A 25,687-nucleotide genomic window follows, 5' to 3' on the forward strand; every position below is an offset into this window, starting at 1 on the left:
TAATTTTAAAGAGCTAACATTGGGTACCTGCCACATCTCAGGCATTCTTCTTTCCTTGTCATTACAACCCTGTGCGATGGGTACTCTTAGAGCCCCATCTCACAGATAAGGAAACCCAGGAACGAAGAGAAGACATAACTCAGCCGAAGTCCTCCAGCTAGAGAGTAGGAGAGCAGGATTTGAATCTAGATGCTTCCAGAGACTGGGTTCTTAGCCACTCACTGCACAACAGCTCTCTGTTAGGGTACTTTAAACTTTTAAATGCATAGTCTTCATTTCTATGAACCTCATAAAAGTTGGGTATTTGAAATGAACGTTTTGCTGATTTTTATGTGTCGTTTCTCCCTGGGATGGTTTGCAAACTTGTAGTCTGAAGAAAGTTTGGCATATAGAGGTATTAGAATAATCCAAGGATCTCAGTTTTTGAAAAGAAAAATTTTAACCTAGAATTAGTTGATATGTATCAGAAGGTTTGTAAATTAGCAGCCAAACATACTATTCAATAACATGTCTGTATTTTTGCATAAACTATGGTGTATGCCATGAGAACTCAAGGATAATTCTGAAATCCAAAAAACCCTTCCATGCAATTACCAGTTGAGTGTCTACCAGGTGGTACGTGCAGTACTAGGTTCTGAGCATCTATTACCTGTAATCTCCCAAGCAACTTGAACTAGGTTTTATTAGATCCCAGATCCCCACTTTTCAGATAAGGGAATTGAGGATCAGAAAAGCCGAATAATGTGTGCAGTTTCATAGCTAGAAAACATCACCATGGGGATTTGAACTAAGCCTGTTTGACCCCACTCTTTCCTTGATACCACACTCTTCCACTTGTGCCTAAAGGAAGCACTCAATTTCAAGGAAGTTGCTGCTCTGTGGTAACATACTTCACCCTGCTGTCCCCATCCATTTTTTTTTTTTAATCAGTCTATGGCATCAAATTAGATTTCCAGAAGAACAGTTTTGAATTGTAATGGATGGCACTGTTCCCTGTCTCAACATTTTAAATTGTATTCTGATTTTACTGACAATACTATCTAAATACAAGAAACTTTAGTTGTAAGAATGCTAATAGACCTGATTTAGTTGTCAAATTTTTTTTGTGGTCTCATGAGCAAACAAGTAAGTTACTGTGGAAACCAAATAGAAACCTAGATGAATTGATACGGTAAAAGGCCTAAGAAATGGAGCAGCTTGAAATAATTTCATCAGAGTAGCATAGGGGATAAAAGAGAATTACTTGAAGAGAAATTAGGCCAGGGTTATTCAGTTAAGTCACATATACAGATTATGCAAATCTTTTATTTATTTAGAGCCTATTTTATCATTTAAACCAATGTGTAATTTATAACGATATCACCGACAATATTTACCTAATTTGTTAACCTAAATTTTTAACCTTATTCTGACCTCCATTTGCGTGTGGTAGGTATATTTGTACTTTAAAAGAATATATGTAATAGTCTTTCTTTTTTTTTAAGATTTTATTTATTTATTTGACAGTGAGAGAGACGACAGAGGGAACACAAGCAGGGGGAGTGGGAGAGGGAAAAGCAGGCTTCCTGCTGAGCAGGGAGCCTGATGCAGGGCTCCATGCGGGGCTTGATCCCAGGACCCTGGGATCACGACCCGAGCCAAAGGCAGACGCTTAATGACTGAGCCACCCAGGCGCCCCTGCAATAGTCATTTTAAAGGCAAGGAGGATGAAACAGTTAGAGTCTCCTGCTATCTGCTCCAGGGATTCAGTTGCCATTCCAGTAATCCAAGAGACACCAGCAATGTGATATTAGAGACCGAATGTTCCAAATGTCATTGATATAAAAGCCATATCACGTAGATCCCCCAACAGAAATTTCCCATTAGCACGACTCTGAGTCAGGCCATCCCAGTGAGAGTGTTCTTTCGTGTGGGGTTAGGGTTTAGGTCATGTATTCTTGCAGGATTGGGGGCTTCGGAAAATTACTTAGGTCTAAGAGTGTATATGAAAACTCATTTATGTAACCATTTGTAAACTGAGTAGACAGAGCAATGTCCTCTGTGAACGCAGGACTGCAAACAGTAGGCAGCTGTCCAGTGGTCTGGCGAGAACATATGGATCGGCACAGCCCTGCGGCATCACCCCAGAGTGAAGTCAGCCTCTCCCTTGTGATCCAATAAACGTTTGAATGAATGCCATCCAAGTGGCCTGTTAGGGCTCGTGAACCTCTGCCCAGGCAGTATCAGACTGCCGGGGTTTGGGGGTTCTTTGGTTACTGTTCCCTTCTCTTGGCATTTGTGAGTTCTGTTATGTATCAGATTCTCTGATTTTTGCATTTTGGTCCTTGCATATTTAGAGTGTAGGGTGTATTAGACATGATGACTGAAATGATCATTATATACACAGGTCTTGAGAGCTCTTTAACCAAAGCCCAGAGGCGACCAGTATTTTGAGTCTGTAGCAGAGGAAACACAGGATCAGCCATCTTATGATTTCTTTAACTTGAAAGTACGTTACCAGTCACATGAGTAGAAGGGAAGCTTTTAATGCACCACTGTTAGTCGTTGCTGGTGAGTCACTGGATGGTAAATGTAATGGCGGTTTCTTTGCCCTAGGAGTAGCATTCAAATTCTCATCTCTCAACTTCATGAGAAAACAAGTCTTGCTGCATATCTTTTAAACTGAAACCTTTCTTCCTTCAAAGTTGGTCTGGTCCTGTCCATTTGGTTTCAATAACCAGTCACAGCGAGCTTTCAAACACTTTAGAAGAAGGCATGAGGGTCTGCCATGTAGAGGTGTGCCCATGGTGCAGTTGGGCTTCTGAGGATGAGGCAGATGTGGGCATTGTCCTCAAAGAGCATACAGTTTGGGGAAGAAAAGACATGTGTCTCAAGAACTCTGATCAAGATGGACTGAGGAAAGTCCATGAGGTACTGTGCAAGGATTGTGAAAGTTAAGAACCTGGAGAATTCCTTCTAGGAAACAGCTCCCTGTCACCCACACAGGGTGTAAAGGAAGGATGGGATTGAGATTTTCGAGATGTAAGGGGAAGACTGTTTTAGAGTAAACACACACAGTGGGTGAAGAGTTGGTACATCTGGGGGGAATTGCTAGGAGTTCTGTTTGGTTGAAGATTTCAAGAAGCCTGTTGTGGAAGATAAAGTTGGAAAGTTAGTTGGAGTTGGGTCACAGGGACCTTTAACGCTAGGATATGGAATTGGGGTTTATTCTCTCTTTTCTTCATTTCAAATTCTAACACAAGTGTGTTACTTTACAGTCTGATTATTAAGTATGATTATTAGTAAAAATTAAAGTATTCCTTTTGGCAGTTTGTGGGAAAATACAAAAATATTGTTACACAGTTAAAGTGGTATGGGTCAAAATGGATTTTTTGGGCTGAAAATTTTCCACAGAGGCAGTGCTAAATATATCACATAATCCTATCACTGAGGTGGAAGTCGGCTACATCACTACAGCATGCCCTTATTTTGATTCCTCCTTAGGTTCAATGATGTTAGGATCTACATTTCATAGCTCCTCCTCCTCCTCTTCTTCTTCTTCTTCTTCTTCTTCTTCTTCTTCTTCTTCTTCTTCTTCTTCTTCTTCTTCTTCTTCCTTCTTCTTCTTCTTCTTCTTCTTCTTCTTCTTCTTCTTCTTCTTCTTCTTCTTCTTCTTCTTCTTCTCTTCTTCTTCTTTCTTCTTCTTCTTTCTTCTTCTTCCTTCTTCTTCTTCTTCTTCTTCTTCTTCTTCTTCTTTTCTTCTTCTTCTTCTTCTTTTTCTTTCTTCTTTCTTCTTCTTCTTCTTCTTCTTCTTTTTTGGCCAGGTGGGTGGTGTTAAAATGCCTAATACCCCATTTCTCTGGCAAACAAGCTGGTTTGTTTGAAATATGAGTCATTAAGCTCCTTTATCTTTCCTCCCAATTTCCTACTTAGCATTTTCCCTTCATATTGGGCACTTTGTAAGCAGTGAGGTGGCTCATTGATTTGCTGCCCATAAAGGAACAGCTCTGGTCTTTTTTCTATCGAAAGGAATTATTTTAGTCTACCTGTGGTGTGCTTTGGAAATATTCTGGGCTGATATTTCTAGCTATTGGAGGCTAACAAGAAAAAAAAATCCCTGAATTTTATCAGATAGGATTGAAACACTTTTCAATTGATAAAAACATTAGTGAAAAGGGCTATCTTTGTTAGTGTTCTCTGGCTAATTAACTCTGTTGACTAAAGCTTGAGGCTTATATGGCAAGGTCAATTAGTTTTACTCTGTGATTATCTCTCAGAACCTCTAGTCCTGGCCATTGATTTCAATAAATAATTATAATACTAGCAAGCACTTACATAGCTTTAAGTGCTATACATATAAACTTATTTAATTTTCAGAATAATCCTAAATAGTAGGTATTGTTACTATCTCCATCTTTATAGATTATGAAATTGAGAAGCTATGTGATTGGCCCAAGGTCCCATTACTGGTTACTGGCTAAGCCAGGATTTGAACGTAGGCACTTGGGCTCCAGGATCTTTACTTTTGATTTCACTAAAATCCAAGGACACCAGTAAGAATGTCCCTAGACTTAAGGAAACATGATGTGTGTCTAAACATTTAAGGCTATTTATTTTGTATAGCAGAAAGCTTTGATTTAAGAAATTTCAGACCAGGGGTGCCTGGGTGGTTCAGTTGGTTAAGTGTCTGCCTTTGGCTCAGGTCATGATCCCAGGATCCTGGGATCGAGCCCCGCGTTGGGAGCCTGCTTCTCCTTCTCCCTCTGCCTGCTGCTCCCCCTGCTTATGCTCTCTCCTTCTCTCTGTCAAATAAATAAAATCTTAAAAAAAAAAAAGAAATTTCGGACCAATGTTATGATATACAGACACCAGAAATCTATTCAGCGTCTCTTTTGTTGCCCACGCATACATAGTTGGACATTTGGGCGAGGCTTCCCGGTGGTGACATTTGAGACCTGAGCCGGGACTTCAAGGATGTTCAGGTGTTCAACAGGCAGAAGAGAGCGCCACAGGAAGAGGGAACAGCACATGCAAAAGCTCAGAGGGGAGATGGCATTCAATGTGCATGTTTGGAGGAAAATAGGGTGTCCAGGGTATCTGAAACAGGGTGGAAGCCAAGCAGAGTGACTAAGATGCAGTGTAAGGCTGCAGGTTGTACCCTGCGGAGGAGTTAACATTGTCCTCTCAGACGGTGACTTTCATTTTGATCAGGGACTCACAAATTTTTATATCCAGTGTCAGAGGGTTCCCAGGTGCTCTGATGCTCACCTGTAGGTCCAGAGACCCCCTTCCCCCAAGCCATAGAGAATAATTGAGAATCAGAAATAACACGGTCAAATACATGCTTTAAGAAAGAGGAGGACTCTGATGGCAGTGAAGGTGCCTGTCAGGGGAGAGTGGTAGGAGGTAGAGGCATCAGGAGGCAGAGCACATAACCAAGGCCAGAGAAGGCCGAGTTGACCCAAGAGCAATGTCGGGGAAAGAGAACGTGGGAAATGGAAGTGAGTGGACTTGGGGTGAGCTACATGGGAAGGTTGCAAGGAAAGTGGCTAAGAGAAACTGCAGTTTTCTAGCTTGGTTTAAGGGTAGAGAGTGATGTCACTAGTAAAAGCTGAAGACGAGAAGAGGCAAGGGTAGACAAAGGGGCAAGGGTAAGATGTAGGGGGCTCGATTTTTAGACCCATTGAGTTTCAGGTGCCCATGATACATTCCAATGGAAACAGTCAGTGGACAGTTGGAAATGCAATCTGGAAAAGAAGTCAGCATCGGAGAGAGACTTAGCCATCTCCCTAACAAAGGGTAGGCTGAAGCCCTCGGAGTTAGGAGTTAGACAGGGCCATCCTGGGGGAGCCTAGGGGAAGAGGGGGGGCACCAGATGAGCAGCAGGAAGGCTGGCCTGGGAGAAGGGACCCAGGGGAGCCCAGCAGCATCACAACACTCAAGTGTTTCCCGTGTGCTGGGTCTGTTCTGAACACTTTACATGCGTTAGCTTGCTTAATCCTTTGCCGTCTCTATGAAGGAGCCACATTTTACATGTGTGGAACCCCAGTCACCTTCCATGGTGAATTAGTGGTGAGCATCAGTGAGCCGATGATAGTGAATTAAGATAGTTTTTGTCATAACTGTCTTATAGATTTAAATATAGATTGGTAAGCTTTGATGACAGTATTTCCTTACTTTCCCCCCCCACCCCGGTTCTGTGAAGTAAATATAGTATGATCATCAGAATTCATGAAGAAAGCATGACCTGAGACTCCCATAAATTTCCAAATTCTCTGGCTTTCTCATCACATGAATATTCTGTTAGGATTCATGCATTTCTTAATATATTCTTATTTAATAGATTACGCTTTCCCTGAAGTTTTTTTTTCTCCCAATGAATGAGCATTTTGGGCATCGGGTGGAGCACTTCCTGAAATGGTTTCATGAGTCACATTTTCATATTTCCTCTTAGACTATACATTGGACTCTCTTAGTGGTGATCTGAGATTTCACCAAACTCTACATTCCTATTCTTTTTTTTATTATTTTTTTAATTAACATATAATGAATTATTTGTTTCAGGGGTACAAGTCTGTGATTCATCAGTCTTACACAATTCACATAGCACCATATGTATGTATGTATTCACTCACCATAGCACATACATATTCTAATCTACACAAACTTCTCTTGTTTACTTACGTGCATTGCTTCCTTAGAACCTCTCCATTTTGTTTTCCTTTTAATCACTACTCTAGCAGTAGAGATTTTCTTTGAAGCCCATTTTCTCCGAGTAATTTTTTTTGGTCAGTTCATCAGTTATGTACATTGGGGGGAACAAGAAACAACAAAATCACACCAAGTTGCCACAGCTGGGCTATCTGCTAGGCAGGGGTCAGCAAACTATAGTCCAAGGACTGCATGGCCCACAAAACCTGAAATGTTTACTGATTTTGACCTTCATGGAGAAAGTACTAACTCTTGCTCTGTAGCATACTACTTTTGGAGGATCAGAATATGTCCAAAGCATATTTATAGTGCTTTAGAGGTTGTTTGTTGTTGTTGTTTTTCAAAGATTTATCCATTTATTTTAGAGAGAGTGAGCAAGTGGGAGAAGGGTCAGAAGGAGAGAGAGAATCCTGAAGCAGACTCCCTGCTGAGCGCAGGGCCCAGCGCAGCTTCCATCCCAGGACCCCGAGATCATGACCTGAGCAGAAATCAAGAGTCGGCCGCGTAACCAACTGAGCCATCCAGGCACCCCATATAGTGCTTTAGAATTTTTAAATAAAATTATTCTCAAATGAATAATAGGACCATTGAGTAGCTTCTGTATTATTTGTTTTTTGGATACAAAATGGAAATTGTCAAGGGAACAATAAAATTGAAGACTCCTTTAAGTAATAATCAGAATTCTTACCTGTATAATCAGTCATCTGAATTTTTGTCAGCATTGACAAAACTGTTAAATTTGGAAAAAGAAATTTTCTTTGAATCCTTAATAGATGCCAGGTCCTTAATTGTGCTTGGGCTTCGGGATTTGGAAAAATATAACACTTTCCCTACCCTCAGAGAAATATGTGTCAATTTAAACCAAGTTAGATATAAATAAACAAAAAATCTGAAAAATTGGCCTAAATTATAGAAATATAACAGATTGAGAAAATGAGCTGAGTAAATTATTTCAGTTTATTAACATATTGACCATATATAACTTCTTCAGTCATGTTTCTGAAAAAATGGTTATGCTTTATTTCCCATTATTTTGCCAAGACAAGAAATATGTGATGCCAAACAGGATCACATTTTGCTCTCTCAAAGATAAGCTCCTCATGTGTTCCTCCTGGACACTCACTCTCCCAGGTAGCTCCGCCCTCCTTTTGGGGCTGCTAAATGTCTTCTGAGGTCCTCTCTTGCCTCTGGGTTCTCTTTCCTCAAATTTGTTCTCCTGGATCGGCCCCAGTGAAGCATAATCACATGATTCTGCTGCTCTGAACTGAACTCCTGTTCTCTACAGCCCACCTCGTGAACTCTGGTCCTTTACTAGCATTAAGACCTTCCACAGAAGCCTTTGTGGAAGATCTTAGATGTTCCATACCTCCTCTCTGCCTTTCTTCCGCCCCACCTCCCTCCTTTATTTATTTATTTTTTTTGTACCTTAGACTTGAGTACTGGAACTACAGTCTATGCTTTCTCATCTGTTGATTTTCATACACTTTTCCTCACTGTCTGAAATGTCCTTTATCCATCTCTGCTTGTGTCCATTTCTTGCCTGAATCTACTGATCTTTCAGCTGCCTCCTCTTTTGAGCAATTTCCCCCATCTACTTTCCACCTGCCTCAGAAATTCTAAGCTAGAATGAATATTTTCATGCCATGAATATCCATAATATATTTTCTGCCTTTTTAACTTAAAAAGATTATTCACATACTGTAATCTGTTATCTGTGGCTAAGCTCTAAATTTCTTTTTTTTTTTTAAGTTTTATTTATTTAAGTAATCTCTACATCCCACATGGGGCTCAAACTCATGACCCTGAGATCAAGAGTCGCACGCTCTTCCAACTGAGCCAGCCAGGGGCCCCTAAACTAAATTTCTTAAGGGAAGGAGCTTTGTTTTTGTTGATTGTTTGTTACATTTCTATATTTCTTTAGTGTCTGGTTTTAGTGTTTGCATATAATAGCTGCACAGTTGACTTAGTGTTGAGTGGATAAATTAATCAGTGCTTAATGGCAGATGTGAAAACTCTGTTCTGTTGTATCAGTTGGTGAATTTTAACTTATTTGATATATGGTAGCACTAATGAGATTAGATACATTTCCAAGATAAAAATCAGCTCTTCAGTTATTGACAGGAAAACCACAGTAGTTGCTGGGTGAAAGTGCCTACAGATCGTGTTTTTCATCATTAGGAAGGTACCGCGGAACAGCTAGTTTTCATAGACTGTTGGGTTGTAGCACTAAATCTATTCTCCAGGGGTTTAGACATAGTGTAGGAATCCTCATTGTATTTGGGATTATCACAGGTAAGAAGAGGAAAATCAGTTTCTTGTCTAAACCTTGTTGCCAATGAAAAAAACAAAATAGCAAAATCTTTTTACTAACTAAGGTATTTAATGGAGACAGTAGACAAAGTAAACAAGATAATGAGAAAAAGTCTTAGGCTATAGTTTTCTGGGAAAGCAATTTAAGATGTTTAACCTTAAATAAAGACCAGTCTATCTTTGTGAAAATGATGTGGGCATTGAGTCAGCACAGTGGGCCACGTAATGTACAGAAAATAGTCAAAAATGTCTCATCTCTTATTTTTGTTGTGAAATGGACTTTGCTATGTAGGCTGCTAACTTTGTGTAAATATTCTTCTTCTGGTCTTTCTGTTTTTACTATTCTAAGAATCTTTAATATGTTACAGAATGATGGAGCTTGCTTTATCTTGTTTCATTTTGCATTCTATGCATTAACTTTGTAGCTACATGAGACAGTCTAGTGTTTGGTAGAATACATCATATGCTCTGAGGGGCCTGAATAAGAAATGAGTGGAATGTGTGGGGACTGTGCTGGACAAGAACATGGTGTATAGTGGGCAAAATTCAGACCGTGGGAGGATTAGTCACACAACTTACAGGAAAAATTCTGTTGCAAAGATAATGGATCATTTGCTTCCTGAATGAGCCATTCAGAAGGAACTTTGCCAAATCACTAAACTCCCTGATGAGATTCTGCAAAGACTCCTACCCGAGTACTCATTGGTATAGAAGACTTGTTTGAATCAGCCTTTCCAACCTTTACAGTTTCTAATTTATTAATTGCTTAGGTGGAAGGTGTTGGGGAGGTTTTTTGGTCTGCAGAATGTATCATTAAATTAGAACATGATTCCTTTCATGTGTTTTGATAAAAAGCAGATTAATTTTTTTTAAAAAAAGCATTAATTTTGGTCATAGTTTTAAAAAGAAACAACTCTTCCCTTCTCTGAGTGTATTTTTAACAAGAGCTTTAAGAATTAATCTTCGATATGTTTTGTCACAAGGAGTAATCAGACTTGAACTTTATAAGCTTGATACCTTTGGACTTCTGCCCTGCACACAGTTTATGTGTAAGGGAAAAAACCCTGTACAGTTTCTTAATTAAATGAAGTTTTGTTGTCACTTGGTTAAACTTCTTGGCTTTTGAATAAAACAATGTATTAGCCACCTGCAAATTTGGAATTTGAATGTGATGATATAAATCTTTCTGTCCTAATCAAGTTTTTGAAGCTGAACTAAAATAATTATGTCTAATATTTCTGGCTTCAGTAACTACCAGGAATGATTGATTATATCTGAACCACATATTGATAGAGTGCTAATTTTTAATCAGAGTGGTCAGCCCCCCTCCCCCGAAGGTTATAGAAGGCACTATACTTGATTGTGGTTGCTGGCTTTTTGAAGGTTGCACAGAATGTCCGTATGAACATTCATTATAGTCTCAGAACAAGCCAAAACCTTTGTTCTGTGACATTACATACGCACTGTGTGAAAATACATACTTTTGTGCAAAAGGAACAACAATAGATTAATTTCTCACAAAGTACATACATATAAATAGAAGCATTGTAAGTTTCACTTTTTAACTCACACTTACTGTGTGCAGGGAACTAAGGTCCAGTCCTTGTTTCTCAGACTCAACTCAGTCTGATAGGGGAGATAAGAGGTGGAAGCAAGAGGTAAGACCAAGACAGTTGTATATATCAGTAGAATTGACCAAAGTATCAGGTGTGATACATTGCTTCTTTCTAGCAGAGAAGATCAGTGAAGGTATTGGGGGTTGTGATTTTGAGCTAGGTTTTGAAGGACCTACAGGCAAAGGGAAAAGAGATGAATGAAGTGGAAAAATGCTCCTCGGGCCAGGTCTGATTTGCATAGACTGGCCACAAAACACACACACAATCTGGGAATTCCTTAGGTATGGCAAGCAAAATTCACCTGCCTTCTTCCCCTCCTCTGCTGCTGGACTGGGGAAAACAGAGAGGAAACCATGATTTTACCCCCATGGATATCTGTTCTCTTTTACTTTCCCACTTGCCCTTTCAGGATAGTTAAAAAGTTATGGCGAGTTAGACTAGGGAAGCTGAACTATTTATAGGATGTTCCTGTTAATTTAATATTGAATCATACTTTTATACAGTAATAAAGAACTTTAACCATAAAGGCATTTCAAATCATAGGGTCCTTTTCTGTCTATATTAGCTAACCCCAAACATTAATTATTTGATCAGAATTTACAGCTGGATAGGAAACTGACTCGATCCCCAAACAGCAGTTCTTGTCCCAACGACTCATTTACCTTTGAACGGGTAGTGCCTGTTACTTTAAGTAGATTTTAGGTCTCAGAATATCCATTTTTGTGTTGAAGCAGACAAGACAGAAGGCCAGCTGGTTTGGATGTTTATTTCAGGTGGTTTAGGGTTCTGGCTACATTACTTTGCTCTGTCTCAGGGAAATCTTTTAGGCCAGTATTGCCCAGGAACTCTTAGTACTTGACCACAAGCAGAGATGAAATGTACATGAGTCCCTTTGACCATCAGGTTTAAGTTCATGGAAATAAAGTAAATGGAAGTTTGTTCCCACACACATTTGCTGAGCTGTGAGTTGACTACAAGACAGAAATTAAAACTCTTCTTTAAAAGGAAAAAGCAGGCAATCAGCATCTCATTTCCTTTACAAAATGTGTTTATTTGTGTTCTTTCGATGCAAGAATTAGTGTGTATGCATGTATACTTGGGAAATATTTCAGAAAGCCCCCTTTATCTCATTTTCTTGGAGTTCTGTTATTACCTCCCCATTCCCTTTTACTTATCCAGGACTGAAAAAAATGGAGTAGAGAGTGCTTAGAAGCCATTATGGACATATAAAACATGTTGAAATGTGAAAAAGGTAAACTCAGTAAATCAGCTGACCAGTCAGCAAATATAACATGGATGGAGGAGAAAGTGTGTTCAACTTTTTGCTGATGTTTGCTCCCTTTTCTCTGTTTTGAGGATTGAGAGACTCCTCCCTCAGGTAGTGGGAATGGAGATGATATCCAAGGAGAACTGGCAATGCTGATGTCATTTTACCTGCCCCTTTCTTCCTCTCCTGGGCTTCTCATCCTCTTCTTTCTCTCAGGTGGAAGGAGGTCTCTTCTGCTCAACAGGCATCTCATTACAAAGAGCTGAAGGGACCGGGGGGAAGGTCGCTGGCTATCTTTTCTACAGGGAAGAGCAATGAGAAGACCTCAAAATTTCCTTCTCTGTTGATAAGAATAGAAACACAGGGCCGGGAAAGAGGAAAGAGTCTTTATCCAGGGACAAAGGCTGTGCCCAGACCAGTCCACCCCCTGTACGTTGTCTTTCTCATTCTGGTAGGTGAGGTTTTAGAAAAACGGTCACCCCCAAATCTGAAAAATTTAGACCAGCTTTGAAAAGTAAATTGTGTGTTAGATACATATCCAGTAAAAGTGGGAAGGGACTGAAGAAGTAATTAAGTGAAAAAAAAGTATGCTGTTAATATTGCAGGTTTCATAATGAATAGTAGGGAAGAAGGAAATTTTGATTTGTTTCTTAAGATTCTTTTTATCTTTTGCTGTTTTTTTCTCTACTTTAAAAAAATACCTTTCATTTGGAAAATATAAAACTATACAAAAGTAAAGAGAATAAATAGTATAGTGAACTCCCATACACACACACACCCAGATTCATTTATCCCTCCTCCCTTTTATTCTGAAGTTATTAGAAGTAGACATCGGGATGCCTGGGTGGCTTAGATGGTTGAGCATCTGCCTCCAGCTCAGGTCATGAGCCCAGGGTCCCGGGATCGAGTCCTGCGGCGGGTTCCTTGCTCAGCAGGGAGCCTGCTTCTCCCTCTCCCTCTGCCTGTCACTCCCCTTGCTTGTGCTCTCTGTCTCTCTGTCTCTTTGACAAATAAATAAATAAATAAAATCTTTAGAAGTAGACATCATGTATTTGGATCAACTAGTATTTGACCCTGAAATACAGTCATCCAGGAAAAACAGAGTATGTGCTTAAAACTAACCTTTTGATAGACAATTTCAGAGTTAGTACTTTAGTTTCTTCAAAGGGTGATCAAAGATATTTCTTTTTTTTTTTTTTTTTTAGGGGAAGTGTTTCCTTTTTCCTTGAGTATCGTAAATTCATAGATTTTAAAAATATTTATTATGTTTTAATTAATTGCAGTGATTTTTTTTTTCCTCTGGGTCCTCAAGTAATACCTTCTTTGCTCATTGGGATTCCCTTCAAGTTGGCTCCTGTGTATACATACAGAAAGGAGATCCTATCAAAAAGAATCCCAAACAATTTTCACAAACTGACCATTCCCATATTATCAGCAACCAGATCAAGATACAGAACATCCTGGAAGCATTCCTGTCCCATTAATTTCTTGACCCTGCTTTTCTGTACCAGCAGGATGCCCCAAGCTCCTCTTGTACATTTCATAACCTAGTCTAAGTATCAGCCATTCCAAGAAGCCCTGGTTCTTTTTAGTAGTTAATGGAATTCCGAAACTACAGTCTGGGTGTTAGGAGGGCTCATTCTTACGGGTTTTCACTATTTCTTGGCTTTTTCAAGGGCAGGGTAGAAACTATATATATTTAAAAATAAAATATATGAGTTCATACTGATTTTTTTTCAAGTTAACTTTATGGTGCTTTAATATTATTTGATTTTATATCTGTATCTCTTTTACACTGAAAATCTTGGTTCAAAATAAGATTACAAACTTACTTGCTTTATTCTTTCAGTACCTAAAATAGTTTCAAATGAATAAGCTCAGCATTACTACCACTTATTATGACTTTACTTTTATGCAGAAAGAAATCTAGAGTTTTATCTTTTATTATCATTATTTTTGGACTTTCAAAATTTATGCGTGAGGTTAGAAAATAAATTTTTCCTTCAACTCCGTCTTTAGTATCAATGTTGATATGTCTCTTGGCAGTGAAATTCAGTCTATTAAACCTTTAGTCCACCAGATACTTTGAGTTATTTGCCACTCATTACATCATAAGCAGGAGATGTTCCAGAAGCGACAGTGGGATTATTGTACTCTTTGGATGGGAGATTGATTTGTGCTGCATTGAATGTATTTTATTAGTGTCTACCCTTCCTCAACAGTGCAGGTCCAGAGATAAAAGAAAGACAAACATTCTAAATGAAGTAGAGAGCCTGAAAGTGCCTCAGAGAACAGGGATGTATTAGGAGTAACAATTCTAAACTTTGCCTCAGTAAGAAGTGATTTCAAAGATGATGGACTAAAACACGTAGGCTTCCTGAAACTTCACTCTGTATAGCTGGTGGTAGACTTTTAAAGGTTTGAGACTGCAGAAAAAATGACAATTGAAATATATGTGTGTTTTATCCTGTGCCTTGCATCACCCCTGCTATATCTGAAGTGTTCACTCATTTATGTAGTCATTCGTTCATTCATTCAGTCATCCGTGTAGCACAATCTCTTGAACATCTGTCTACTCAGAATGTACCAGTCACTATTTTGGGCCCAGGGATTACAACAAGGAGAGCAGGAATCATAACTGGTAAAGTCTCTGGGGACAGATAATAAGCCAATAAATAATATAACTATTGAGTGAGATAAGTGTTGTGAAAGAAATGAAAAGAATATTGTGCTAGAAAATGAAAGCGATGGTGTCTATTTTGGGGTGGCATGAGCTTCTTGAGAACTGAAGGATGGTTTGCTCACTACATTTTCATGTTCAGAGTACTTAATTTGAAAGCACTGTACGATTTATTTAAACAATACCTACAAATTTGACATGTGAATTTATTTCCAAATGCCTCATTTTTTTTCAATTGGGACTTCAAGGTTAAAATCTCTTGTTTTGTCAGCTTCTAAAAACTGGAGGAGGTCCTTGGTGAAGACTGTATGGGAACTTGCTGTGGTGTATTTGTAACTTCTCTGCAAATCTTAAATTATTCCAAAATAAAACACTTAAAAAACTGGCGAAGAAATACCAAAGTTTATAGTAAATCAAGTCTGGTGTTTCTTCAGTTTGCAAAGATGACATTGCCAGATTTACACAGGAAGGGACTGTGGGGAGGGTGGTGCGTGTGGAGGATTTATTACTTAAATGCTCTTGTACTGGCCCATCACTCATTTTTGGACTAGACCAATTTTCTCCTTTTTTAAATCTTCATTTTATCTTCTTAAGTTTCAGAAATGTAACAAAACTTATAAATAAAATTAATTGACATTTTTCCTTTTTAAAAATAATTTATGCATTTTCTTGAAATAATCTTGAACTACTTAGGATGTTATCTTTCAGGTGAATATGAGCAAACCTTTTTCACACGGGGCTTTTTAATAAACTGGCATCATAGATAAAAGTTTGTCCCGATTGAAGCAATCCTCTCTGCCCTTTATCTTATTAGTATTTTTCAGTTTGTGTATTTCTAAACATAAAGCATCCTCTTTTACACGTTAGGGGAGATAGAGAAATCTGAAGTTGGCAAGAAGGCATTAAATTCAGAATCTCCTTTATGAATGCCTTGCCAACTGTCTTGTGGATTAACAGACCTGCCAAGGGAAGCTGTTTGGGAGTCTCCAGTCTTTTAAAATTCTTTGCAGTATCTGGTCCCAAGAATGCTTCCTAATCTTCTATCATCTAGTTCAAGGATCAGCAAGTTATAGCCCCAGGGCAAACCTGGCTTGCAAGCCTGGCTTTAGAAATTAAGTTTTATTGGAACATAGTCGTGCTTATTCGCATGCGTATTTTCTGTGGCTGCTTTTCCACTACAATGGCAGTGTTGAGTAGCTGCGGGGAGACTGTGTGGCTTGTAAAGTCTAAAGTCTAAAATATTTTGTCTGGCCCTTTATGTAAAAAGTTTGCTGACCTCCAATAGAGTCAGACGGTGGCTGGGTGATCTCTGTTCATTTCTGAATCTGGGAGCCAAAAAATGTAGTCGCAAGCATTGGTAGACAGTAGGGTCCCGTTGATTCATGATAGAGCGCTCTGCTTTATTTTCTTTTTTATTCATAAATGGAGATACTGTGTTTGTGTAGTAAAAATAGGTTTTTCATAAGCTTTCTAAAGTTTTTGGTAATGATTTTAGTAGTATGAAGGCCATTTATATAAATGTGAAATGCTACACACTTCAGTTATCACTTGAAATTCTTACGATAATTTTTTCTGATTTCTGAAAAATGTTCACAATTCCTTTATTTTTGAGGGTTTAGATCTATTACTTGGGAGTAACTCTGTGTCATACTGAATTATCATTTCCTAGTGTTGGTGTTAGGTCAGTGAAGAACAAGGTTGGGTTGGCAGTCCTTTACACCTGCTGCCCAGAGTCAAGCTTGTTGAAACAGAGCACCTGGCCTCACAGGTTTTGACCTGCTCCTATGGACAAGCTCAAGAATTTGCATTTGAAACAAGTTCCCAGGTGGCATGTTGGTCCTGGGACCATCTTTCAAAACCTCTCTAGCAGGCAGTTAGCATTGGCATTTCCCAGGCTTGGGATTTGGGGAAAAGTAGCTTTTTTTCATCTCAATTCAGTTATCAAGTGATATATTAAAACTTCCACTGAATTCCTTAAACTTCCACTCATCATTTTTGTGACAGGACTCACTAATGAACCAGATATCATTTTAATTTTCTAGTCCCAAACTTCTGTTGCTATTGCTGCCTGTCCTCACTGCTCTTGGGTTTTGCTTTAGGAAAAAAGGGGGGAGGGCACCTGAGTGGCTCAGTCGGTTAAGCGTCAGACTCTTGATTTTGGCTCAGGTCATGCATGACCTCAGGGTCATGATTTCGAGCCCCACGTCCGGCTCCACACTCAACATGCAGTCCACTTGAGATTCTCTCTGTTCCCCTCCCTCTACACCCCCCCCCCGCATTCTCTCTTTCGCTCTCTTTTAAATAAATAAATAAATCTTAAAAAAAGGGGGGGGGCGCCTGGGTGGCTCAGTCCTTAAGCTTCTGCCTCTGCCTTCGACTCAGGTCATGATCTCAGGGTCCTGGGATGGAGCCCCGCATCGGGCTCCCTGCTCCGTGGGAAGCCTGCTTCTCCCTCTCCCACTCCCCCTGCTTGTGTTCCCTCTCTTGCTGTCTCTCTCTCTGTCAAATAAAATTAAAAAATAAATAAATAAAAATATATAAATAAAATAAAAAGATCAAAAGGTCCCTTTACTGTTGTTTTCAGTGGAGTTCTGGGGTAAAATAGATCCTGTATTCAGTCTGCCAGCTTTATCCCAATATGTATGTGTATTATATTTTTTTTAAAGATTTATTTATTTGAGAGAGAGAGAGCACAGGGAAGGGGGGAAGGGAGAGGCAAAGTGAGAGGAAGAGAGAGTCTTAAATAGACTCCCTGCTGAGCGCAGAGCCTAACATGGGGGCTGCGGGTGCTCCATCTCATGATCTTGAGATCACCACCTGAGCTGAAAGCAAGAGTTGGACGCTTAATGGACTGCACCACCCACGGTACATGTGCATGTGTATTTTAAAGTGCTTCTTTTTTCTTTCTTGATTCCTGTAAAATCCCATGACGTCAGTTGGGCACTGAAGTATCTTCCCTGCATGAAGGAAACAAAGGTCCTGAGACACAAGATCTTGTGATCTGCTGGAAAAAGAAGGCTCAAGCACAAACTTTTTGACATCCATTTTTTTGTTAACTATAACATACCATGAGTTTGATACTATCCAGGCCTCAAATGTGGTTTATCAAACCATTACTATTATTTCACTTTATATCAGTCTCAATTATTTTTGATACCAAAATAATCTTAAATGTGTTATTTGATCATTCTCTAATATTTAAGTGTAGTCTTATTTTTAATAAGGATAAGCCCCAAATCTATTTAAAGACATAAACTGGTACATCAGTTTCTATTTTGTGGATTTTTGTTAAATTATGCATTTCCCCCCAAAATACTCTTGATCCTTTGATGGAAAATTAGCAAACCTTTTTTCAGAGGGGCTTTCAGTAAAATAGTGTCATGGATCAAATCAGTCTCAAAATCGGTACTCTTAAAAAAAAAATTGGTATTCTTGAGACTTAGGGCTCCTGAACCTGTTCATGGAGGAAACTGATGCTCTTCCGGATACTGTGTGTCCTCCAGTCTTTTGGAGGAGGGGCTCAGAAGAGGAAGCATAATAACAGTAACCATTTTGCACAAATGATGGCACTTACTTCTCACAGCTTCATGAAATAGATGTTTTTATTCCTGTTTTATAGATGGGGAAACTGAGGCACAGAGAAATTAAGTAAATTGCCTGAGGTTTCATAGCTAGAAAATGGCAAAGTTGGGATTGGTTTCAGACCTAGGCAATTCATGGGATTTCTTTTTTTTCTTTTTTCAGTGTAAAAATAAAAGGAAAAAACAGCAGAGGATATAGGCAGTGGGGTACTGGCAAAGGTTTACAAATCAGCTCTCTAAAAAAGCGGAGGGGGAATGCTGATTCGCATGGCTTCCAAACTCCCACCATGGCCAATTTCAAGTTCCCGAAAGGATGTCTCTGAAGGCTGGTCTGGCGAGAAATGCATCCAGTTGCCTCCTGAGCCTGTGTAAACCGGCTCCAGCTCACCACTAGGTGTGTGTGAAGATTACCACACCACAATTAAATGAGTACAGGAGGCTGAAGAGCCTGGAGCCCAGCAGTAAATCCTCTGTTATTGTCAGCTATTCCTTCTCTCCCGTGGCAGTGAATGAGCAATAACTGAAACCAACACTCATGCTGAATGCCCAATGCAAATAGAAGTATGAGCACCCTGATGTGCAGGTAAAGGTCTACATAAACCTTGCTATTCTGGAGGGACAACAGGTTTTTTTTTTTTTGTTTTTTTTGTTTGGTTTTTTTTTTTTTTTTGAGATTCTGCTTAAGGCTCCTAATCATGAAATATTTGTGATCGGGTAGACAATGGCTAGTAAATTAGGTAGGTGGCCGGTGTGATAATTCTGTGCAGTCAGGCTAATTCATCTGTGTTTTGAAAGAATTACACTCCTGCCTCTATTCCAGTTCTTAATGTATGACCCGGCACTGTGGAGAACAGAACAGATAATGCCTCAGGCCCAAGATTACCATTAGCAGCTTGGTGGGTCTTTTTTTAGGACAACCAAGAGGTTTTCTCTTGGGAATGTTGAACTTTGTACAGTCTTTCTCTCTAACTACTGAACAGATAAGGAACTCCAGTCTGCAACTCATTTGTGTTATTTTGGCCTATCAAATATAATAAAATCAAAGAACTGGCATGAGGGTGATATCTCAGGCAGGCCGTGAGCACAATCAACTGTATTTAATGTATATAATAGAGGGTTTACGTCTTCACTGAAATGATAAGCCCAGTAAACAATCTGAGTGGTTTTTGTGGCCTGTGACATCAGACTACAATGATGAATGTGACATAGTCCCCACCCACAAAGATTATACAGAACCAGTACAGATAAACACAGGACAGTGCATATTAAATAACATATGTATGCATAAATATAGAAGGAATACAGATTGAAGTGGTAATTCTAATAGGTTAAGAAAGATTTTATAAAGAAGATGAACCTGAGCACAAAATAGTACAAAATTAATGTCTGCATGTTATAAAAGTCATTATAGGTGATAATACAGGAACTTTTTTTATTGTTGTAAAATATACATAAAATTTACCATTTTAACAGTTTTTAAATTCTCATTTCAGAGGCATTAAATACATTCACATTATTCTCTATCTCCACTCTTATAGTCTGAAAGTTTGGGTCCCCCCAAAATTCATATGTTGAAATCCTGATTCCTAAGGTGATGGTATTAGAAAGTGGGGCTTTGGGGAGGTAATTAGATGATGAGGGTAGAGCCCCTGTGAACGGAATTAAAAGGGATTCTGGAGAGATCCCTTGCCCCCTTCTGCTTGGTGAGGACGCAACAAGAAGATGGCCATCTATGAACCAGAAAGTGGTTTTTTACCAGATTCCAAATCCCCTGGTGCCATGATCCTGGACTTCCCAGCCGCCAGAACTGTGAGAAATAGATGCTTTTTGTTTATAAGCCGCTTATTCTATGGTATTTTGTTATAGCAGCCCTAATTGACTCAGACAACCACTTTTTTCTTTTTTTAATTGAAGTACAACTCTTTATGTTATGCAGTGCTCGCCGCAGTGTCACCACCATCTGTCACCACCCAACCCTATTGCAATACCATTGACTGTATTCCCTATGCTGTGTCTTCCATCCCTGTGACTTAGTCATTCCATAACTGGAAGCCTGTACCTCCCACTCCCCTTCATCCATTCTGCCCATCCCCCCACCCCAGACAACTACTTTCTCGAGAACTTTTTCATCTTCCAGACTGAAATTCTGTACTTATTAAACACTAGCTCCATTTCCCCCACTCAGACCCTGGGAACCACCCATCTACTTTCTGCCTCTGTGAATTTGACTACTTTAGGTACTTCATATAAGTAGAATCATACAATATTTGTCCTTATTTTACATAGCCTGATGTCTTCAAGTTTCATCCACATTGTAGCATGTATCAGAATTTCCATCATTCTGAAAGGCTGAATGATGTTCCTTTGTATGAATGTACCACATTTTGTTTATTTATTCATCTGCTGATGGACACTTGGGTTGCTTCCATCTTTTGGCTATTATGAATAATGCTGCTATGAATATGGGTACACAAATATCTGTTCAAGTCCCTGCTTTCAATTTTTTTTTTAAGATTTTATTTATTTGTGAGAGAGAGACACAGTGAGAGAGGGAACACAAGCAGGGGGAGACGGACAGGGAGAAGCAGGCTTCCCGCGGAGCAGGGAGCCCGATGCGGGGATCGATCCCAGGACCCTGGGATCATGATCTGAGCCAAAGGCAGATGCTCAATGGTTGAGCCACCTAGGTGCCCCCCTGCTTTCAGTTCTTTTGGGTATATACCCAGAATTGGAATTGCTGAATCATATAGTAATTTTATTTTGAATTTTTTGAAGAACCACCATACCATTTTCTTTTTTTTTAAATAGATTTCTCTTTATTTTATTTTATATTTATTTATTTATTTACTTGAGAGAGAGTGAATGCGGGTGAGAGAGAGAGCAGGACTGGAAGGGGCAGAGGGAGAGAGAGGGAGAAGCAGGCTCCCCGCTGAGCAGGGAGCCCAAGGTGGGGCTCGATCCCAGGACCCCGGGATCATGAGCAGAGCCAAAGGCAGACGCTTAACTGCCTGAGCCACCCAGGCGCCCCCACCATTACCATTTTCAATAGCAGTTATGCCATTTTACATTCCCAGTAGCAATGCATCAGAGTTAAATTCAGGAACATTTTCAACCTAAGCCATTTTATCTGCTTTAGCCAACTCTTCAGTATACCTCAGCTCAGTACAGAAATGCTTATTTTGACAGGAAATTCCTCTAGAGAACAGGACATTTGCTGCTACTTGTCACTTGGTGCCTCAGTAACAATTTACATGCAGTCAACATGGATTAATGAATTATTATTTAAGGTCACAAAGCAGAGGCCAAATCCTTGATGTTTCCTGTTGTTGCAAAAATGTCTGCACTCTGCTGACAATCTAGTACCTACTAGCAGTCATGGGAACCATAGTTCCCAATATTATTTTTCCTGTTAAAATAGGAATTATGACATTACCAAGCTTCCTTTCAAAACATGTTAGCAAGAGTTGGAAACCAAATGATGAATGAAAAAGTAGTGGACATATCTTAGAAAATTAGCACTGGTAAAATTATCAAAGTGACAGTATTAAAATGGCCTTGTCAAAAATGCCCGTGGCACATACTTCCATCAAAATCAAATGTCTTGTGATCTCCTTATGTTAAATATGTTGTCCAGCTTTTGTGCCCATGGATTGTTTTTTTTAACCTGTACTGGTAACAAACAATCCTTTTAGAAATACGAACTCCCAAGGATGTATGTTCTTAGCCATTTGATAATCTGATGAAAGGTGGTGAATATCTCCCTAGGAAAATGAGATGCATGTATACCCAACACTTTCCACATCATTTCTGGGTTTTATTTTCTATTTTTTTAATATTTTATTTATTCATTTGAGAGAGAGACAGAGAGAGCACAAGCAGCGAGAGAGGCAGAGGGAGAGGGAAAAGCAGGGAGAGGGAAAAGCTCCCTACTGAGCTGGGAGCCCAATGTGGGGCTCGATCCCAGGACCTGGAGATCATGACATGAGCTGAAGGCACACCTTTAACCATCTGAGCCACCCAGGCACCCCATTTCTGGGTTTTAAAGAATGTGCTAAACCCACTCACGAATCCCAGGTTAAGGACCTCTATAAATTTGTATTCTATGCCATCAGTAATGTACCATCCTGTAAGAAAAAAAACAAAACAAAACTAGACTTGTCGTTTAGTTTATTCATTAATTTATTAGTAAATTAAGGGTAAATAGCAATGTAAGAATTTGTTGCATGGTCTTTGAGGTCAAATAGATTTGGAAACCAAACTAAGGATCCTATTTAATAAATTTCCTAAACCCTACCTTCGTCATCTGTACACTATGAATAACAGAAGTGTTCCTGGGTGGTAAGTGTGACATCCGGCCTGACACATGGTAAGAGTCTGCTGTTTTATTGGTATTTTTCCCCTGACACAATAGAGAATGCTAGGAAGGAGGTGGTGATCTCTTTTTTAGGTCCCTACCTCAAAATAATATGTTTGATATGTTATTTTTTTGCTCGTTGATAATTTTTTGAAAGGACATTTATGTTTTATTAATTATAAAATTAACAGATGTCCAGAGAAGGATTACTCAAGGGAATAGTATGAGGTAGTTCGGTTGTTCAGGATAAGGACCTATTCCCTAATCTTTTTACGATAACAATGTTTTGAAGACTCAGTTCTGAGAATAGTCCAAAACCCAAGAAAACCTAAAATAAGAGGAAAGAGCTGAACAATATTCCTGAATATAAATTTCATACCAATTACAAGATTAAAACTAGATTAGAAAGAATATATAATTATCAAATCTAGGGCATATGTCCCAATTAGGAAATACATCAGCTCAGTAAAAAAAAAAAAAAAATCAGCTCAAATTACAGTTTTCAAATAAGGTCATTGCCACATTATAATTTAATAGATTGGTGTGATAGGAAAAAATGGCTGACTTCAGCTGACTTTCAGGGAAACTTCAATATAAAATGTTACCAATAAATAAGTAGAACAATTCTTAAATCATTAAAGAAAGTTTAGGCTGATTCACAAACTGATGTGACATTGGTTCTAGCACTTTCCCCAAGAATTTGTTTAGATTTATGTATAGGGGGCAGTCTGTTTATTTTGAGTTGTGTACTCCTTCCTTTGCTAGTGCTGTGTGTTAAAAGGGATGTGCCTTTGCTGGTACCTCATGGCTCTCTGGGATGCTGTACTCCTACCCCATATGAGAGGTAAGAGAGATACATGAAGAGCTGATTTTCCCTTCATGAGGCTACTAGAACCATGCCCTGGCATTCTCTGGTGCTTTTCCTAGGTTGCAAAAAGGAATGGAAATGCCTGCCTCTCTTTGATGGACAATGGGTCTTTGAGCCTGGACACGGGAACTCTCAGTGGGACAGGCTCAGGACAGAGCAGTCCATCTTGCCAGAATATCAAGGCCCCCACCGGCCTCTCTACCCCCTTAACTGAGGACCTTTGCTGCTCCAGCTCTGGGGGGGGGGGTATCCCCAGCTTTCCCCATCTCATGGTCCATGGAGGCAGCTTTTACAGAGCCTTCCCCCATCCTCTTCATTTTCTGTGACCTTGGTTGTGCCCAAGGATCAGTTGGACAGCTGAAGGGGGTTTTTCCTTCTCCTTGTCTGGGAGATCCCTCCTTGAGAGTGTCTTGTCAGATGCATACAACATACTGGTTCCAGTCGTTATGACAGCCGCAGTGCACTTGGGTAGTCTGTGTAGGCAGATTTCCAGTAAATAACATATTCGTAATCATGCAGTTTCTAGGAAGTGGGGAAGAACCTGTATCAGAGTATCTCAAAGGCTAGAATCCTCAAGTTATAATCTTTAAAATTGATAATTTTCTGAACAGGTAAAAATCCTACTAGTTTAAGTAGAGGGAAGAGGATATTCAGATGTAACAACAACTGTAATTGTGCATCAAACATAGTTTCACAAGAACCCCACTAACTAGAACTCTCAATGAAGCAGTATATGTCATTTGAGGTCCCCCTTTTCTGTAAAGAAGGAATTAATCAGAATATAAGGTGGTATTAAAGATTCATTTCATACAACAACCTTGAGAAAGTGTTTTCCAGAGTTAGTCCCTGCTCAGCCCAATCTCCTGTACTTTCCACCTGGTGTGTATGGCATTTCAAATTTCTCTTGCATTGATTTGTCTACTGTCTGTGTTCAGTTCGGTGTGTGTGTGTGAGAGAGAGAGAGAGAGAGAAGCAGAATGTGTACGTCTGCCTTCCTTTTTCCCCTTACAACCATCTTCTTTGATTCTCTACTTGAAATAGACATAAAACAGAACATTTTTAGCATGTTTTATTTCTATTTATCCATAGAGTTTATATGTCTTTAAAAGCAGCTCTTGAAAGTGGAATTATATTCTTTATCTCAAAAGAAAAAATATTTTTCAAAATGAAAATAGCATTATTGAGTCTGTTTCTTGAATTAATACCCAGTATAAAAAAGAACAAATGTTTAAAATTCAGAAAAACAGTCTTCTCAGATTTACCTCCTGAAATGTTGATACTTGTGCTATAATTTATGTCACCAATTTTAGGGATCTTGAATTGTTTTTATCTTACCATTGCTTTAGGTGATGTACACACACACACACACACACACACACACATATTTATTTATTTTTAGAAGAGATTTATTATTTTAGAGACAGACAGAGAGCACTGAGGAGAGGGGCACAGGAGATGGAGGGAGAGTCCTAAGCAAACTCCACACTGAGCACGGAGCCCAATGGGGGGCCACAACCCTGAGATCAGGACCTGAGCTGAAACCAAGAGTCCAATGCCCAACCAACTGTGCCACCCAGGCACCCCACATGTATTTATTTTTAAGACTTTATTTGAAGAGCAATTTTGGGTTCACAGCAAAACTGAGCAGAAAGTACAGTTTCCACTTATCTCCTACCCCCCACACATCCTCCACTGTCAACATCCCACACCCGAGTGGTACCTTTGTTACAATCAGTAATGAACCGACATCGACAGGTCATTATCACCCAGGGTCCATAGTTGACATTAGAGTTTACTCTCAGTGTTGTACATTCTGTGGTTTGGACAAATGTATAACCTGCATCTAGCAATACAGTATCATACAGAATAGTTTCACTGTCCTAAAAAACCTCTGTGTCCCACCTCTTTATCCCTCCTCTAACTCGCAACCCTGGCAATCACAGCTCTTTTTTTCTGTCTCCATACTTTTGCCTTTTCCAAAGTGTCATATAGTTGGGATTATGTAGTATGTACCCTTTTCAGATTGGCAGTTTTCACTTAAAAAATAATAGATGTTGATAGATAGATAGATAGATAGATAGATAGATAGATAGATAGATAGATAGATAGATAGATTTTGTAACCAGGTACATTACTGAAAACTTCCCCCCAACCCAGCCCATCTGGTTTTGATTTGATTCTCATGTGCATTTCAGATGAACAATTATACTATTCATTGGTTAGCACTCTCAGAACACAGTGCTAATAAGGTAATGATTATTTACCTTATTAGCACTGGATGATTATTTTGTTGCTGACATTGTTGGAAATGGTACTGATGT

The 25,687-nt window shown here is 39.3% G+C and overlaps 1 protein-coding gene across 12 annotated transcripts in view; it reads left to right on the plus strand.

Annotated features, from left to right (window-relative positions):
- OSBPL6 (oxysterol binding protein like 6) overlaps nucleotides 1-25,687 on the plus strand; it is a 207,472-nt gene that overhangs the window by 81,282 nt on the left and 100,503 nt on the right. Inside the window, exon 2 of one of the 12 annotated variants that reach the window (XM_027587967.2) lies at nucleotides 18,308-18,727. The exons of the other annotated variants lie outside the window; for them this stretch is intronic. The gene's annotated coding sequence lies outside the window, so the exon portion shown is untranslated. The remainder of the gene's footprint in view (nucleotides 1-18,307; nucleotides 18,728-25,687) is intronic. 12 annotated transcript variants of the gene reach the window in all.

Source organism: Zalophus californianus, chromosome 3 (genome assembly GCF_009762305.2).
Source record: "Zalophus californianus isolate mZalCal1 chromosome 3, mZalCal1.pri.v2, whole genome shotgun sequence".
In the NCBI taxonomy this organism is placed as follows: Eukaryota; Metazoa; Chordata; class Mammalia; order Carnivora; family Otariidae; genus Zalophus; species Zalophus californianus.